The 15,613-nt window shown below is 31.9% G+C and overlaps 1 protein-coding gene across 3 annotated transcripts in view; it reads left to right on the top strand.

The window, feature by feature from the left end:
- CNTN5 (contactin 5) overlaps nucleotides 1–15,613 on the top strand; it is a 1,295,471-nt gene that overhangs the window by 146,836 nt on the left and 1,133,022 nt on the right. The window lies entirely within an intron of this gene.

Below are 15,613 nucleotides of genomic sequence, written 5' to 3'. Positions count from 1 at the left end.
ATATAAGAAAATTGTGCTTGATATTTTGTATTCAGGCAGCTATATAGTAATGAACACTGAACTTGAGTCTGAAAATCTTTGAAATGTTAATATCTCTGAACCTCAGTATTTTTAAATAAACATTTTTAAATAAAATTTTTAAAATTTTAACTCTGGAAGTAAGTAGCCCAGAACTCATTTGACAGTGCCAAGATTTTCTACAATCTCTAATATCCTGAGGCTCTAATTCATGATCCAAAACAGTAGCTGAAACCAAACCATCACAAGCACACTTAGACAGTTATGGAGAAAGAGAAAGAGAGAGAAAAAAAAAAAAAGACTTATTCTCTTGCTTTAAAGAAGACTTTACTAGAAGTTCCACTATATTTCATATTAGATTATTGTTCAAATTCTATAACTGCAAGAAAGGCTACTAAATGTCAAGTTCGTGATGAGAAATGTGACAGTTACAAAGTAGGGTTCCATTCATTGGGGAAATGGGAACTAATACATAGTCACTAACATTCTCTGCTATCCATGTCAAAGTAATGGCAGGATATCTTTTGAACAAAGGAAACATATACAGAGGGTGAAAAGAGGGATTAAAATCAGGAACACAAGATTTTAAGAGAAGATGTGAAAGACTTTTTAGATGATATTAAGAAAACAATGGAAATCAGAGAATGTAGTAAAATTCATATTTTGAAAAGACTGTGTTGCTATTTGAAGAAAATACTTTATGAAGCTATTGTACATATGAATGTCAGTTCTTAGGTTATTATGTCAACCCAGGCAAGATATGCTGGTACTTCAAATGAGGATAGAGGAAATAGAGTTTTTAAAGATGAATTTAAGAGCTTTTAAGAAAGTTATTTTTTAATTTAAATTCAATTTGCCAACATAGTACATCATTAGTTTCAGAAGTAGTTTTCAATAATTTGTCAATGGTATATAACATCAGTACTCATCAAATTAGTTGCTCTTCTTAATGCCCATCACCCAGTTACCCCATTCCCCTGCTTCCCCTGCACCTTCAATTTGTTTCTCAGAGTTAAGAGTCTCTCATGGTTTGTCTCCTTCTCCAATTTTTTCCTATTCAGTTTAGGAAGTTAAATCTATAAGTCTTACTATATTGAGCTTAAGGAAATAAGAGTTTCCAGCAATAATTCCTAAGACACTGTTATTTCTGAAACTATCTTTCATTCTTTTAAATTATATGTGTTATATAAATAGTAAAATACAGAATGTTATAAGATCATGTTTTTTTGTTTTGATTTTTTTAGTTTTTTGTTTTGTTTTGTTTTCCTTAATGAGCTCTGCATATTATCCTTCATTTCTAAACTTGGCTTTCCCTGTCTCTTTCTAACGCTTCAGGTAGATCCATTAGTTGGTCAGACTGCCCAGATTACAAATACTGTTTATGTTTTGAAAATTCTTCAACAAATCATCTAGACTACTCTCAGGACAATTGGCTGTCCATCTTTTGTCATATTAGCACTAACCCAAAAGTCCAAAACCAGGTTCTACTAGTTGAAGAGCAGTTTGTAGTGAAAGTACATAATAGCTAAATCACTATATAAATATAGGGCATTATTATGCAAATGACTTACTATTTTACAAATTACACATTATAAGTTTTAATGTTATGTTATTTATAAATTAAAATATATATTTAACTAGTTAAATTATTTATCCAGGCATTATAGTATTTTCCCCTGCTATAGGAATTGTGTGTATATCCTTATAAGATGTCTATACCTTGCATAAATATTATAATTATATATATAATTGCAATGATGTTATCTCTAATGTATTTATTTATTAAAGATTTATTTACTTATTTTAGAGAGAGAATGCACGGGGGTGGGGAGGGGCAATGGGAGAGAATCCCAAGCAGACTCCCTGCTGAGCATGGTGCCTGACATTGGACTTTATCCCAGGCCCCCTGAGATCATGATATGAGCTAAAACCAAGAGTCAAACACTTAGCCAACTGATCCACCCAGGTGCCCCAGCTCCAATGTATTTTAAAACTTGAAGTTTTAAAAAATAATAATAAATAAATAAAATAAAACTTGAAGTTTAATGTATTATGAATGTTCATAGTTTTTTAGCAACTGCCTGTGAAGGAACCCTAGTATATGTACAATACAAATACTTTACTGACAGGAAGGAGAATATAGCTCTTTGAAAACACAGAGGAGGGAGGCACGGGAAGAGGTCAGATGTTTAGAGTTCAAACTACGATAGGAAAAGTCTCTCCTCTGGTAACCTTCAGTTTGTTCTCTACAGTTAAGAGTCTTGCTCTCTCTCTCTCTTTTATTCCCTTTTATGTATTTGTTCCTGAGATTCCACACATGAGTGAAATCATAAGGTATTTGCCAAAGTAACTTTATTTTTAAACTGTAATAAATGTTTTTCATTAGTAAGTACATATTTTTGAAATGTGGGAACTTTGCTTTTTTTCACCACGTTAATATTTCAATATTTTAATACTATTATTTTTTTAAATGTTATATATTTTACTACATAAATATGACCAGCATTTATGTGGCAATTCATGCCATAAATTGTTACCCCACAAACACTCAGCAATTTCCTTTGAATAATCACAATTCAAGAAGGAAAAGAACCTAATATTGCCAACTTTACCATGGGGATTTCAACAGGGAATCCACAAATATAGTTATATAAAATATAAATGTAAAGATGTTGAAACATAGAGAAGAGGATTAAATGGAAGGCAAAATTTGACTTAAGAAAAAGTAGGATGAGGGTAAATGAAAGAAAATGTCAGGTATCAGAATATCTCCTGAAGTTATGAAAAAGGCCCTTATCTCTTTTCTCCCAGGTTATAGTCATCTATTTCCTTGCCCAAAAAGTAATTTCCAATAGTATTTGCCACTGCTCATATAATACTATTATTTTGAAAATGAGCATTTGACATGGCAAATCATATGTAGAGAATCAAATTCAAGCAAATGCTACTTTCATTATTTTGTTACCATGCTACTTGATAATGAAGATGAATGCAACACTACTGAATTCTGTACCTCACTGTTATAGTGTATAGGAACTATTTGTTTATCAAAAGAATAGTTCCCAGTAAAGATTCCTTTGGGGGCTGGCTGGCAAAGTGGCTTCACACAGTCATCTTTTTTTCAATAATAATTTAGTAATAAATGATGGATAAAAATGCAGCTACTCAAACCAAGTGACATTATAAGAGTATAGCAATGCTATAACATGGTGAGTCATATAACAAGGGATTTTTTTTTCTCTATTTTTCTGTTAAATAAAGTCTAGATCCCCATCATGCCTTGGATGTCTTCCAAGAGTTTTGGGCCCTTGAACAAGGGAAATTACAAGTAAAAAACATAATATTTGTCCTTTCATAGGTTTCAATATTTTTAAAGTAGATAGATTCCTTTATTTAGTCATCAATGCAAGTATTTCCCCAATAAATGTGTCACATTTTGCCTTAGTAATAGTAACCTATTACAACAGAGAGCTGACATATGTTCTAAAGTGTAATCTCTACAATTAGTCTTACTGTCCTATAAATGCAGTCAGAAAAAAATAATTTAGCATGGTAGCAGAAAGTAGTAAATTCAACTAACCTATAGTAGTTTACCATTAGATAATGAGATAGAGTCTCTATCATTTATATATGTATGGAAGTATCTATAACAGGGCCTGTCACACTGAAGACAGTGAATGATTTGTTGAATTAATAACTAGTAAATGCCCACTCAACCATTATCCTCATGCAGTTGGGTTTATTTAATTGTTTGGTTACAATATTCAAAACTTTATACTATCTCTATAACATTTAACCTGAACCTAATCTTTCATCAAAGATGTTCTTACACATCTAGAAGTAATAGAGATTTTCTATCAACTTCTCTCATTTTGCTGCTTGTATAGCACTAATGAAATCTCTGATATTTTCTATGAAAGAGAAATTTGTAAAAAAAAAAAGGGGGGGGGTTAATTCAGAAATGGCAAGGACTCCAAGTCATTCCTTGGAAACTATTTCAGAAACCAGATAGAAGTTATTCCTCTAATTAATATTCCAAATACGTGGTCCCACCCAGATCAGAATAACTTTTTATCACTCAGTCCAGTGATTTGTTACTGAAACTCCTGGTACATTTGTCACCATTGGTCATCTACTCCTGTCTTCTTAAAATTGTCTTCTGTCTTAGCATTCATTATATTAGTTTCTCCAGTTCTCTTCTTATATCTGAATATTTGTTTCTAACTTCTTTGCTAAATTTCTTTTCTTAATTGCCCTAAAATATTGTTCTCCAAGATTTTGTGCTCAATTTTCTTCTTTTCCTACAATATACCATTGATACAGGTAATCCCATTTACACTTTTGGTTTCAGCTACCACCAATATGTGGATAGCTCTGAATCTCATTATCCCAACTGAATTATACAAATTCTAAACTTATATAGTTAATTTTGTACTGTATTTATTTATTTATTCATTTTACATAAAATTCCTTGTATAACATTGACTATCCTCACCTTAAATTTTATTTAACTTCAGAATAGCTTAACTACTCACTGTGCTGCCCATGTCAGTCTAAAAATGTTATCCTCTTCCTTACTTACATGTCTAATAGATGAAAACTCATTAATTTTACTTCTTTTTGCCTCCTGAATCTATCCATTCATCTTTATACTCATTGTCAATGCCTCCATTCAGGTCTTCATTATGGCTTGGTTGGCCTATCAAAATATCCTCTAACTGTTTTCTGAATATCCATGATTTTAAGCTTCTAATTTATTCTTCCTGTTACCATTGCTTTGAAGTTTCTAAAACATAACTGTTTTTGTCATCCCCTGACTAGAAATCAAGGTAAAATCCAAGTTACTCACCTTTCATTTAGATTTTATTCTTACTTGATTTGTCTTCTCCTATATTGATATCTTCTACACATAACCTTTGCACATTACATTATGCTATACCTAACTACTGGCAGTGCTTAAATGTGCATGTTTTCTTACAACTCCATGAATTCATACCTGTTTACTCCTGCTTGGAAAAACTTCTGATCCTACAAATTAACTTGGCAAACTTCTATTTCTTCTTGAAATTAAACTAACTAAATGTAACGTGTATTAGGAACCTGTCCCAATTTTGTAAGCCTTCTTTATCCAAGTAGCCATCCTTCATACCCATATAGAATATCATATTTTATACCACTTTATGTAATTTTGAAAATTATTTTATTTATTTATTTGACAGAGAAAGAGAAAGTACACAAGTAGGCAGAGTGACAGGTAGAGAGAGAAGGAGAAGCGGGCTCTCCAATGAAGAGAGAGCCCAATGCGGAGCTCAATGCCAGGACCCTGGGATCATGACCTGAGCCAAAGGCAGACATTTAACTAAGTGAGCCACCCAGGCACCCCAATTAGTTTTAAAAATCATGGATTCTAGTTCATTATCTGGCACTTTAAAATATTTAATAAATATTATGAAATTTTGTTAAGAATTATTTATGCTATATAATTCCATGATTATCCAGAAGTACAAAGATTTTTTTTAATAATACACTTCAAGTGTATTATTTTACTTAGAAACATAATCAGATATCTTGTTTGTGTAGAAATATGGAGAATAAGGTAGTTCTTTTGAAGAAACAAAATTCCCAGCCCTGTTAAAGGTTTAAAGAAATATCCAAAATAGAAGAGGCTAGAAGAAATGACATTTAACACTCTAAATGTAAAACGGTGCTTTTAGGAAACATGCTAGTGTATTTCCTAAAAAGACTAAGTACTTGGTTTTCAAGTTGTATTTGAAAGCATGTAGTGTTTAAATTAACCAAATTGTTTAAATAAATCAATTCCAGGTGTTAAAAGAACTTTCTTAAAGGAATTTAGGAAGAAATTAGATATTTGATCATACATCTAGGAAGATATTCAAAAAGAAAAGGGGGAAATTTTTCTTTGGGGAACACAACAAAAAGCAATTTAGAAAGAAAAAAATCAAGTCCAATATTATCAGTAAAATAGAGAAGAGAGTATCTTTTTTAGGTGATTTGGTTAGCAGATTTGCATGAATAGTCTGAGTTAGGGTGAATTAATAACGCACAATTCTTGATTCACTCAAATACTATCTGAGTACTTATGGTGAAAGCCATTGACAAAAACACCTAAAACAAAGCATGGGAATGGTGAGTTAAAAAGTAATCTTGATAGGATCTATAGATGATAGTTAAGAAAATCATTACCAAAATGAACTAATTACTTTTAAAAATAAAAAGACCTGTCTTGTGAACTAAAAGGTAATGGGCAATTCTTTCTTTAGGAGATGATTTCTGTTAGACATAAATAATATACAGTAAAATTCTGAAATCTTTTCCTGTGATCTTAATTAGTATCATCGTGAAACACATTGAACTTTTTTTTTACCACCCTTTGTCTAGTAGAATACGTAATTTTAATGATATAAATGCTTAAATCTGAACTGAAAACTTCAGCAACTAAACAATAAGAGCTAATCATTTAAATTTCATTCTTAGTTGGAGCTAAAAGTGTGTATTCTCTTTGATGAAGAAGCACAGGAGTAAGACAAAGAAATGTTACCATGCTTTAATAATAAAAAAATAAAAAGTAAAAACATAGATTTATCAACAAAATAGAAGAAAATTCTGCAGGACAATGTCACATATTATATAAAAGCAGGAAGGGAGAAATTTTAGGAATTTTTCTTAGTGGTCATTATACAAAAATAAAATACAATTTTCAATTTAAATCTCAATGAATATGTCTTTTGAAGCAAAATGTATTGTATATTCTCCTCTTTGATTTTACTTCATCACAAACCATAGAAGAACACGTTCCATCATTCATGGCTCCTAAAAACACACTAAAGAGAAAATTCCCACTTTAAGTCCTCTTCAGCATAGCACTCACAGCTTTACATAATCTTTATCAAAGTTTTACAGTCTTTATCTCAATTATGCTTATATTGGGCAAACACATTTTCTTTACTAGAACTTTGTAGTTGTATTTTCAAAATACACATTTATATTAACCGGTTTTCAAAGTTTCTTAATGTAAAATTGAACTTTATTTTTATATATTTGTCTCTTTTAATCAGTTTTCTCAAACAATACTTTTTTAGTTCAAATTTAGTGTTTATCATACTCATAGTTATTGTAAGAAAATATTGAGTGTGACTTTTCCTTCTATCCTGGGATTGTCTTTATGAACACAGATTTGAAGACAAAGTATTTTTCAGTACCCGTATTCTGTAAAGATATAAATCAACAATGTGGACAGATAATTTTCTTCAGAAAAGCAACTATTTTATCAATCTTTTTCAACAATATCAGAGGGAAGAACAAGAGATCAAACAATAGGGATACCCAAAGGTATCAGTTATAAAAGCAGAGGATGGCTAAAAGAAGAGAAGCCTGGAATCTTAATCTCAGCTAGGGTATCTGATTGCCAATGTGTTTATTGATCTTCCTTGAACTAGGGGATGGAAAAGAGAAAAAGAGAGAGATAGCACCAAGGAAGGAGAAGTGAGAGTTGAGCAGCCAGTTCTCAAGGATTTCCTGGAGATCAGATGGGCAATGAAGACCCATTTTATTGGTCTTTGACCTAATAAAATTAGGCAATAATTGAATCCTCAGAAAAAGAAACTGAGAGGAGTATACCTAGAAGTGCTGGAGTTGAAAGGAGTTGAGGAGCACCTCACCCAGGCTTTTCCCTCTAAGTGCTATTTGTATTCAGTGAAAAATTCAATAGTTTGATGCCCTCCATACAGAGGCATTGTCAGACTATTAGTACAAAACAGAGAAATGACAGACAACCAGAAGAGAAAATTACAAAGACACCAAAGTCTAGCTAACACTTGACACCAGAGAGTGCACCATTTAAGGGAGGGCAGCCATATCCTAGATGCCATAACACTGTTCATCTACTTCAGACATTATCGTGGAAAAAGCAATCACATGCTAACCTTGTCCTCAGTTCTCTCAAGTCCCTGGAGTCCTAGCTTCATTGGTGAAGTGTGGGACGGAGTGTGAAGGGGTGGTAAAGTGCTGAATCAGATATGTGAATTGTAAACTAGTCTATGGTGAATTTTTAATAAGTCAAAGAGAGCCAAAATCTATAGGAATATATGTATATATGAATTTTTTTTATTTCCAATCCAATATAAATTTAAGATCACAATGTTTTTGACAAATATCTTCAATCGTATGTATTCTTATGCTAAATATCTTGAGTTTTGTTTATTAAATTTTTTGATCTAATATTCCACTGCTAATAGCAATAAACAATACTAGTATTACTACAAACACTAAATCTACGGACAGCCCATTAAAGTATTTTTGTGGGCAGCCTGGGTGGCTCAGCGGTTTAGTGCCGCCTTCAGCCCCGGGCATGACCCTAGAGACGTGGGACCGAGTCCCACGTCGTCGGGTTCCCTGCATGGAGCCTGCTTCACCCTCTGCCTGTGTCTCAGCCTCTCTTTCTCTCTCTGTGTCTCTCATGAATAAATAAATAAAATCTTTAAAACATTTTTTTGAAATTTTCTTCTTAAAATAGTCCGCTTTAAGTCACTGAAAGCAATTTTTGTGTATGGTAGTTTTGTCACCATGCTGATACAAAATTGTCTATTGTTTACAGTTCTATGGAATTGTTTCATGCAATTTCTTTTCTAATTATGTAAAATACTATGTAATGTAAAGCATATAAGACACAGCAACTACATAAAGATATATACAGTATTTGAGGAAGACTTATTCTATCCCTGAACTCTTCTTCCCCCCATAGGTAATCATTTTTACTGGCTTTTGACTATTCTTTCTGGTGTTTAGTATATATACATACACAGTATTATATTAGTGTATATATATAGTGGTTATGTGTATATATACTATATATATAATATATATGCATATGTTGTACATGCGTATATATATATATATTCTGGAGATCATTTCATTTAAGTAGAGATCTTTCTCATTCTTTTTATAGCTGAATAGTATTTTATTATACAGATATAAGTCACAGTTTATTCATCCAGTTCTATCATGATAAACAGTTGACTTTAGTCTTTTATTATTGAAAGTAATGCCAGAATGTATATTGTATATATGCCATTTCATATGGATTTCTAGAAAAGAAATTGCTGATTTAAAGGTGACTGTATACATAATGTTGTTAAAGATAGCCAATTTCCCTCCATTTTTCAATCTCACCATCTGTGTGTGGGTGCCTCTTTCATTACATTCTTGCCGACAGAATATGTTGTCAGATCTTTTATGTCTAATAGGTGAGAAATGATATATTTCAGTATATATAAATAGAGAATTTGTCTGAGAGGTTAAATGGTTTTTATGTTTACAGACACTTTGTAATTATTTGAAATGTGATTTTTCATGTTTTTATTATACCCCATTAAATGAAAATAACATAATTTATTTAGTGTATGATTGTTTAACTATGAGGTAAATAGCCACATATTTAGGATATGTTTGCTCTTTCTGTTTTGTTAAGGTTTTCTTTTAAACTCTTTTTAATTCAAAACAGTTAAAGAAAAAGCCAATTACAAAATTAGAAAAATAATATATAAATGGCATAGCTAGATACATTAACATAGTTAAATATTTAATAAAATGTATTTAAATGACATTAAATACTAATTACAAGTTGTATTTACCTTATGTTATTTATAAAAATTACAAGCATACCACATATTATTGTGCTTTGCTTTATCATACTTTGCAAATGTTGAGGTTTATTTTGGGTTTTGTTTTTTTTGTTTTGTTTTTTTGTTGTTGTTTTGTCTAAATTGAAGGTTTATGGCAAATGTGTCAAGCAGGTGTATTGGCATCATTTTTCCAACATCAAAGGTGTCTCTGTGACACATTTTGGCAATCCTTGTGATATTTCAAACTCTTTCAGTATTATTATCTTTTTTCTGGTGATCTGTGATCAATGATCTTTGATGTTGCTATTATAACTGTTTTGTGGGCCCATGTACATATAAGACAGCAAACTTAATTGATAAATATTGTGTATGTCCTGACTGCTCCCCCAACCAGCTATTCCTCTGTCTCTGTCCTTATCCTTGGGTCCCTGTATTTTCTGACACACAACCATATTGAAGTTGGGCCAATTAATAACCCCACAATGGCCTCTAAATGTTCAAGTGTAAGGAAGAGTCCCATATCTCTTACTTTATATCAAAGCTAGAAATGATTAAGCTTAGTGAAGAAGGCATGTCAAAAGCTGAGATAAGCTGAAAACCAAGTCCCTTTCACCAAATAGTGAATGCAAAGGAAAAATTTATTGAAGGAAATTAAAAGTGCTGCTCTAGAGATGGATGATAAGAAAGCAAAACAATTTTATTGCTGATATGGGAAAAGTTTTCATTGTCTGAGGAGAAGATCAAACCATCCTCAGCTTTTCCTTAAGCTGAAGACTAATCCAGAGTATGGCCTTAACTTTGTCAATTCTATGAAGGCTAAAAGAGATACAGCTGCAAAAGAAAAGTTTGAAATGAGCAGACACTGTTTCGTGAGGTTTAAGGAAAGAAGACTTAACATAACAGTGTAAGGTGTAGCAAGAAGTTATCCAGAAGATACAGCTAAGATAATTAGTAAGAGAGGCTACACTAAACAATAGATTTTTAATGTAGGTGAAACTGTCTTCTATTGGAAGAAGATGCCATATAGGAGTTTTATAGTCAGAGAGGAGAAGTCAATGCCTAGCTTCAAAGTTTCAGAGAACAGGATGACCTTCTCGTTAGGAGTTAATGCAGCCAGTGAATTTAAGTTGAAGCCTATTCTCATTTACCATGCCAAAAGTAGTAGGGCTCTTAAGAATTAGGTTAAATCTACTTTGTAGTGTTCTATAAATAAATGGAACAGCAAAGCCTACATGACAGCATATCTGTTTACAACATGGTTCACTGAATATTTTCAGCTCACTTTTGAGACTTACTGCTCACGAAAAAGCAGTTTCTTTCAAATATTACTGCTTATAAACAATGAGTCTGGTCATACAAAAACTCAGAGAGAGATATCCAATGAGACTAATGTTGTATTCATGCCTACTAGTACAATACTCATTCTGCAACCTGTAGATCAAGGAACGATTTTGACTTTCAATTTTTGTTATTTAAGAAATACATTTCATAAGACTGTAGCTACCATAAATAGTGATTCTTGTGATAGATCTGGGAAAAGTAAATTGAAAATATTCTGGAAAGGATTCACCATTCTAGATGCCATTAAGAACATTTGTGATTCATGGGAAGAGGTCATAATGCCAGCATTAACAGGAGTTTGGAAGAAGCTGATTCCAATCCTCATGGATGATTTTGAGGGATTCAAGACTTCAGTGGAGGAAATAACTGGAAATGTGGTAGAAATAGCAGAATAACTAGAATTAGAAAAAGAACCTGAAGATGTGACTGAATTGATATACTCTCATGAAAAAACTTGAACAGATGAGAGGTTGCCTCTAATGGATGAGCAAAGAAAGTGATTTTCTTTCTACCCATGGTGAAGATGTGGTGAAGATGATTGAAATGACAACAAAGGATTTAGAATATTACAAAAACTTAGTTGATGAAGCAGCTCAGAGCTTGAAAAGATAAATTCTAATTTTGAAAAACGTTCTACTCTGTGCAAAATGCTATCAAGCACCATTTCATGCCACAGAGAAATCTTAGTGAAAGGAAAAGTCATCTATATACCAAACTTTACCACTGCCTTATGCTAAGAAATTGCCACAGTTCTGCAGCCTTCAACAACCAACACCCTGATCAGTTAGCAGCCATCAACATCAAGGCAAGACCTACTGCCAACAAAACGATTAGGAATCCTTAAAAGCTCAGATGATGGTTAGTATCATTTAACACTCAAGTATGTTTTTAATTAAGGTATCTACACTTTAAAAATAAAACTATTACACACTTAATAGATCACATTATAATGTAGGAAAAACGAAAAAATCATTTAATTTGTTTTACTACCATATTCATTTTATCACAGTCATCTGGAATTGAATCCACAGTATTTGAGGTATGCTTATACAAAAAGAAATGAGATTTCTGTCATTCAGACTTGATGCATTGGTATATACATTATGAATAACTGATACTGAACAAGGTTTAAATAAATCCAATTTTATAAAATTTAGCGAAAACATGTTTATTTAAATCTGCCATTTGGAAATATTATATTTGAAAAGAACATTCCCTTGTTGGTATAAATACTGAAGAGAGAATGACAGATTTTTACTTACTGTTATATTTGTTTTTCTGGGGATTTTAGTTAAAAGTAATATTAAGTTGCATCTGCTATAAACAGATGTACATGTAGCAGCACCAAAATGTTAACTCCAACATAAATGACAATATCCATATGTTCCTGGCATTTATATCTTTTGGCACTTGTATACCGTACATGATTATAAACTATGTGTAACACTTAAGAAAAATAAATTAACAATCTGGTCAAGAAGACTCGAAGACCTCTTTAATTCTAAGTAGAACTTTTTAAAAATGTATTTTATTAAGATATAAGTATATGCATAGTTGTATTATAAAATGAGTACTTCAGGAAATTTTTAATAAGTTTCCTATAGATAGACATTCTCATCAGATTTCTCATCAATATAGTAGTGATTATTATACCAAGCTCTATCTCCACTATAAACATGTGAATTGGGATAAAAAGTAATTTTTAAATATATAGTAAAGTTGAAGATTAAGAAAGAGAGAGCCCTAGGAACCAAAAGTGAAAAATGACTAAAAAGAACAAAAAGTAGAAATTGAAACTGAATGACTTAGATAAGTATGGAAATTGTGCACTTCATATTCTCTAGGACTCAGGTTCCTAAAATTGGATTGGGACCCTAATCAAGGATATTGGCCTTGTGTGTACAAGGGAACTATAACTGGTCTTTTCGATGAATCAAAGAATTAGGAAGTATTGATAATTACTAATTATCAATTAGAGATAAGATAATTAGTAATTATCTCTAATATAGAACTGGAAAAATTCTGTCTTCTTGTTTGAGAATGCAACATGTAATGTGCCCTTGACTTGAGCTTCATTTGTGAGTTTTAAAAGAGTCATAATTTAAAAAGTGGAAACCCCAGCTCATACTGTACACAGATGTTGGGACTTTTCATGTTGCCCTCTTGGCACTGAAATTCTGAGATTAAAAGAAATGACAAAATATATGAGCACATACACAGGCAAATGTAAATGAAATTCAAGTAGAAAGTATTTAATGAGAATTATATTAGAATCCATGGCATCAAATCATGTATTGAAAACGTTTCTAAAGGGAACGAATTTTACAATTAAAATATCACACTTTTAAGAGGTGAAAAAAATAGACCATTCAGGGGAAAAAAGCTTCACAAAGAATATATATTAAAATTAATAGAAGACATGATTTGAATAGAACCAATAAAGTAAGAATAAGGTCATTTGGCAAAGGAAAAATCAATTTAAAAAAATATTATAAACAAAGTATTTTCTTGTATTCAACACTTATTAGACATAATGAATTAAGAGCCGAAGAAAGAATTCATAAATTGGAAAATTATTTGAGGAAATCACCCAAAGTATAGATAAAATTTTCAAGAAAATAAAATTAAGTTAAAAAAGACAATAGAATTAAAATCTCCAGCCAAACTTTAATGAGAATTCTATAAGAGGTAAATTCAATAAACTAAAGGTAGATTAATTTTAGGAACGCAGAGAACCATTAAACTACAAATCTGAAATGTTTATTTTTTTAGGATTAATACTATGAGATAAAAAGGTGCAAATTACATGCAAAAGTTTTTCAATAATGGCAGAAATTGGAAAACAAAACAACCATATACTGGCTTTTGTACCTAGATTTGTTTTTGTAATTAAATTTGGTTCAATATTGTGAAGTAAAACATTTTTAAAAATATAAAATTAATAAATTCACTGCCTCCAGTCTAAGGCTAATGGATTAGAATTACTAAAGGATACAGTTTGTTAAGAAAGAAAACAAAGACTTGAGAACAACTGTTTTTTAAAAAAATGGTAAATAAAGAAATTTGTAGGATATAGTGCAATCTAAAACAAAACAAAACAAAACAAAATAAAACACCTTTTCTGAGAAATTTAAAAGTAGATAGAACTAAATTAGTAGCAAATTATGGAAGATTGCAATGAGATCATTGTAAGTGGTAGAGATATTGTGCAGTTTTCCCCACAATAAAAATAGAATCACTTTCCTTTTATATATAACACTTTTATTATAACAATTCTCCCTGGAGTCCCGGGATCAAGGCTCACATCAAGCTCCCTGTGATGAGCCTGCTTCTCCCTCTGCCTGTGTCTCTGCCTCTCTCTCTCTCATGAATAAATAAAATCTTTTAAAAAAGGAATTTCCTCTTCCATGAATTGTCTGTTAATTGTTTAAATTTCTGTTTGGAGGAGCACCTGGGTGGCTCAGTCAGTTAGGTGTCCTATTTCAGGATATTTGCTCATTGGGGAGTCTGTTTCTCCCTCTCCCTCTGTACTCTCTCTCTTTCTCTTGCTTTCTTTCTCAAATAAATAAAATCTTGAAAAAAATAAATTTCTGTTTGGATTTTGGTCATATACTTCTGCATCTATCAAATTCTAGTTCGTGAATGAACAAGAATCTAGAGTGCTTATAATATTTATCAGTTAAAAATGGATTACAATTCTGAGATACTAATGGTATGTTGTATCTGGATCTAGATTATTATTTAATAAGTGTTTTATATATTAAAAATGATTGAGCTGTAAACCTTATGTATATTTTACACTAATTTTAAAAATTTCACAAAAATATAGGCACATAGGTAGTGTAGTCAGTTAAACATCTGACTCTTGGTTTCAGCTCGGCTTGTAATCCTAGGGTCCTGGGATAAAGTTCCGCCTCAGATCCATGCTCAACTTGAAATTCTCTCTCCCTCTGCCCCTCTCCCCTCTCTGAACATTAATTAATTAATTAATTTTAAAATTAATTTTAAATTTCTTTTTATTTTTAAGATTGATTGATTCATGAGAGACAGAGAGCGAGAGAGAGAGGCAGAGACACAGGCAGAGGGAGAAGCAGGCCTCATGCAGGGGGCCCAATGCAGGACTCAATCCTGAAACTTCAGGATCATGCCCTGGACCAAAGGCAGATGTTCAACCACTGAGCCACTCAGGCATCCCTGTTTCTTAAATTTCAAATATGAGTGAATTCATATGGATTTGTCTCTCTCTGACTAATTTTCCTTAGCATAATATACTGTAGTTCCAGCTCCATCATTGCAAATGGCAAGATTTCATTCTTTCTGATGTTTGAGTAATATTCCATTGTATATAAATATGACGCCTTCTTTATTCATTCATCAGTCAATGAACATTGGGGCTCTTTCCATAATTTAGCTGTTGATGATAATGTTGCTACAAACATGGGGTGCAAATGCCCCTTCGAGTCAGAATCTTTATATCCTTTGAATAAATACCGCATAGCACAATTGTTGGTTCATGGGTAACTATATTTAACTTCTTGAGAAACATCCACACTGTTTTTTCAGAGTGGCTGCACCCGTCTGCATTCCAACCAACACTGCAAGAGGGTTCCCCT

The sequence above is a fragment of the Canis lupus genome, chromosome 21 (genome assembly GCF_003254725.2).
Source record: "Canis lupus dingo isolate Sandy chromosome 21, ASM325472v2, whole genome shotgun sequence".
Lineage (NCBI taxonomy): Eukaryota > Metazoa > Chordata > Mammalia > Carnivora > Canidae > Canis > Canis lupus.
This window is presented reverse-complemented; position numbering and strand designations above follow the sequence as displayed.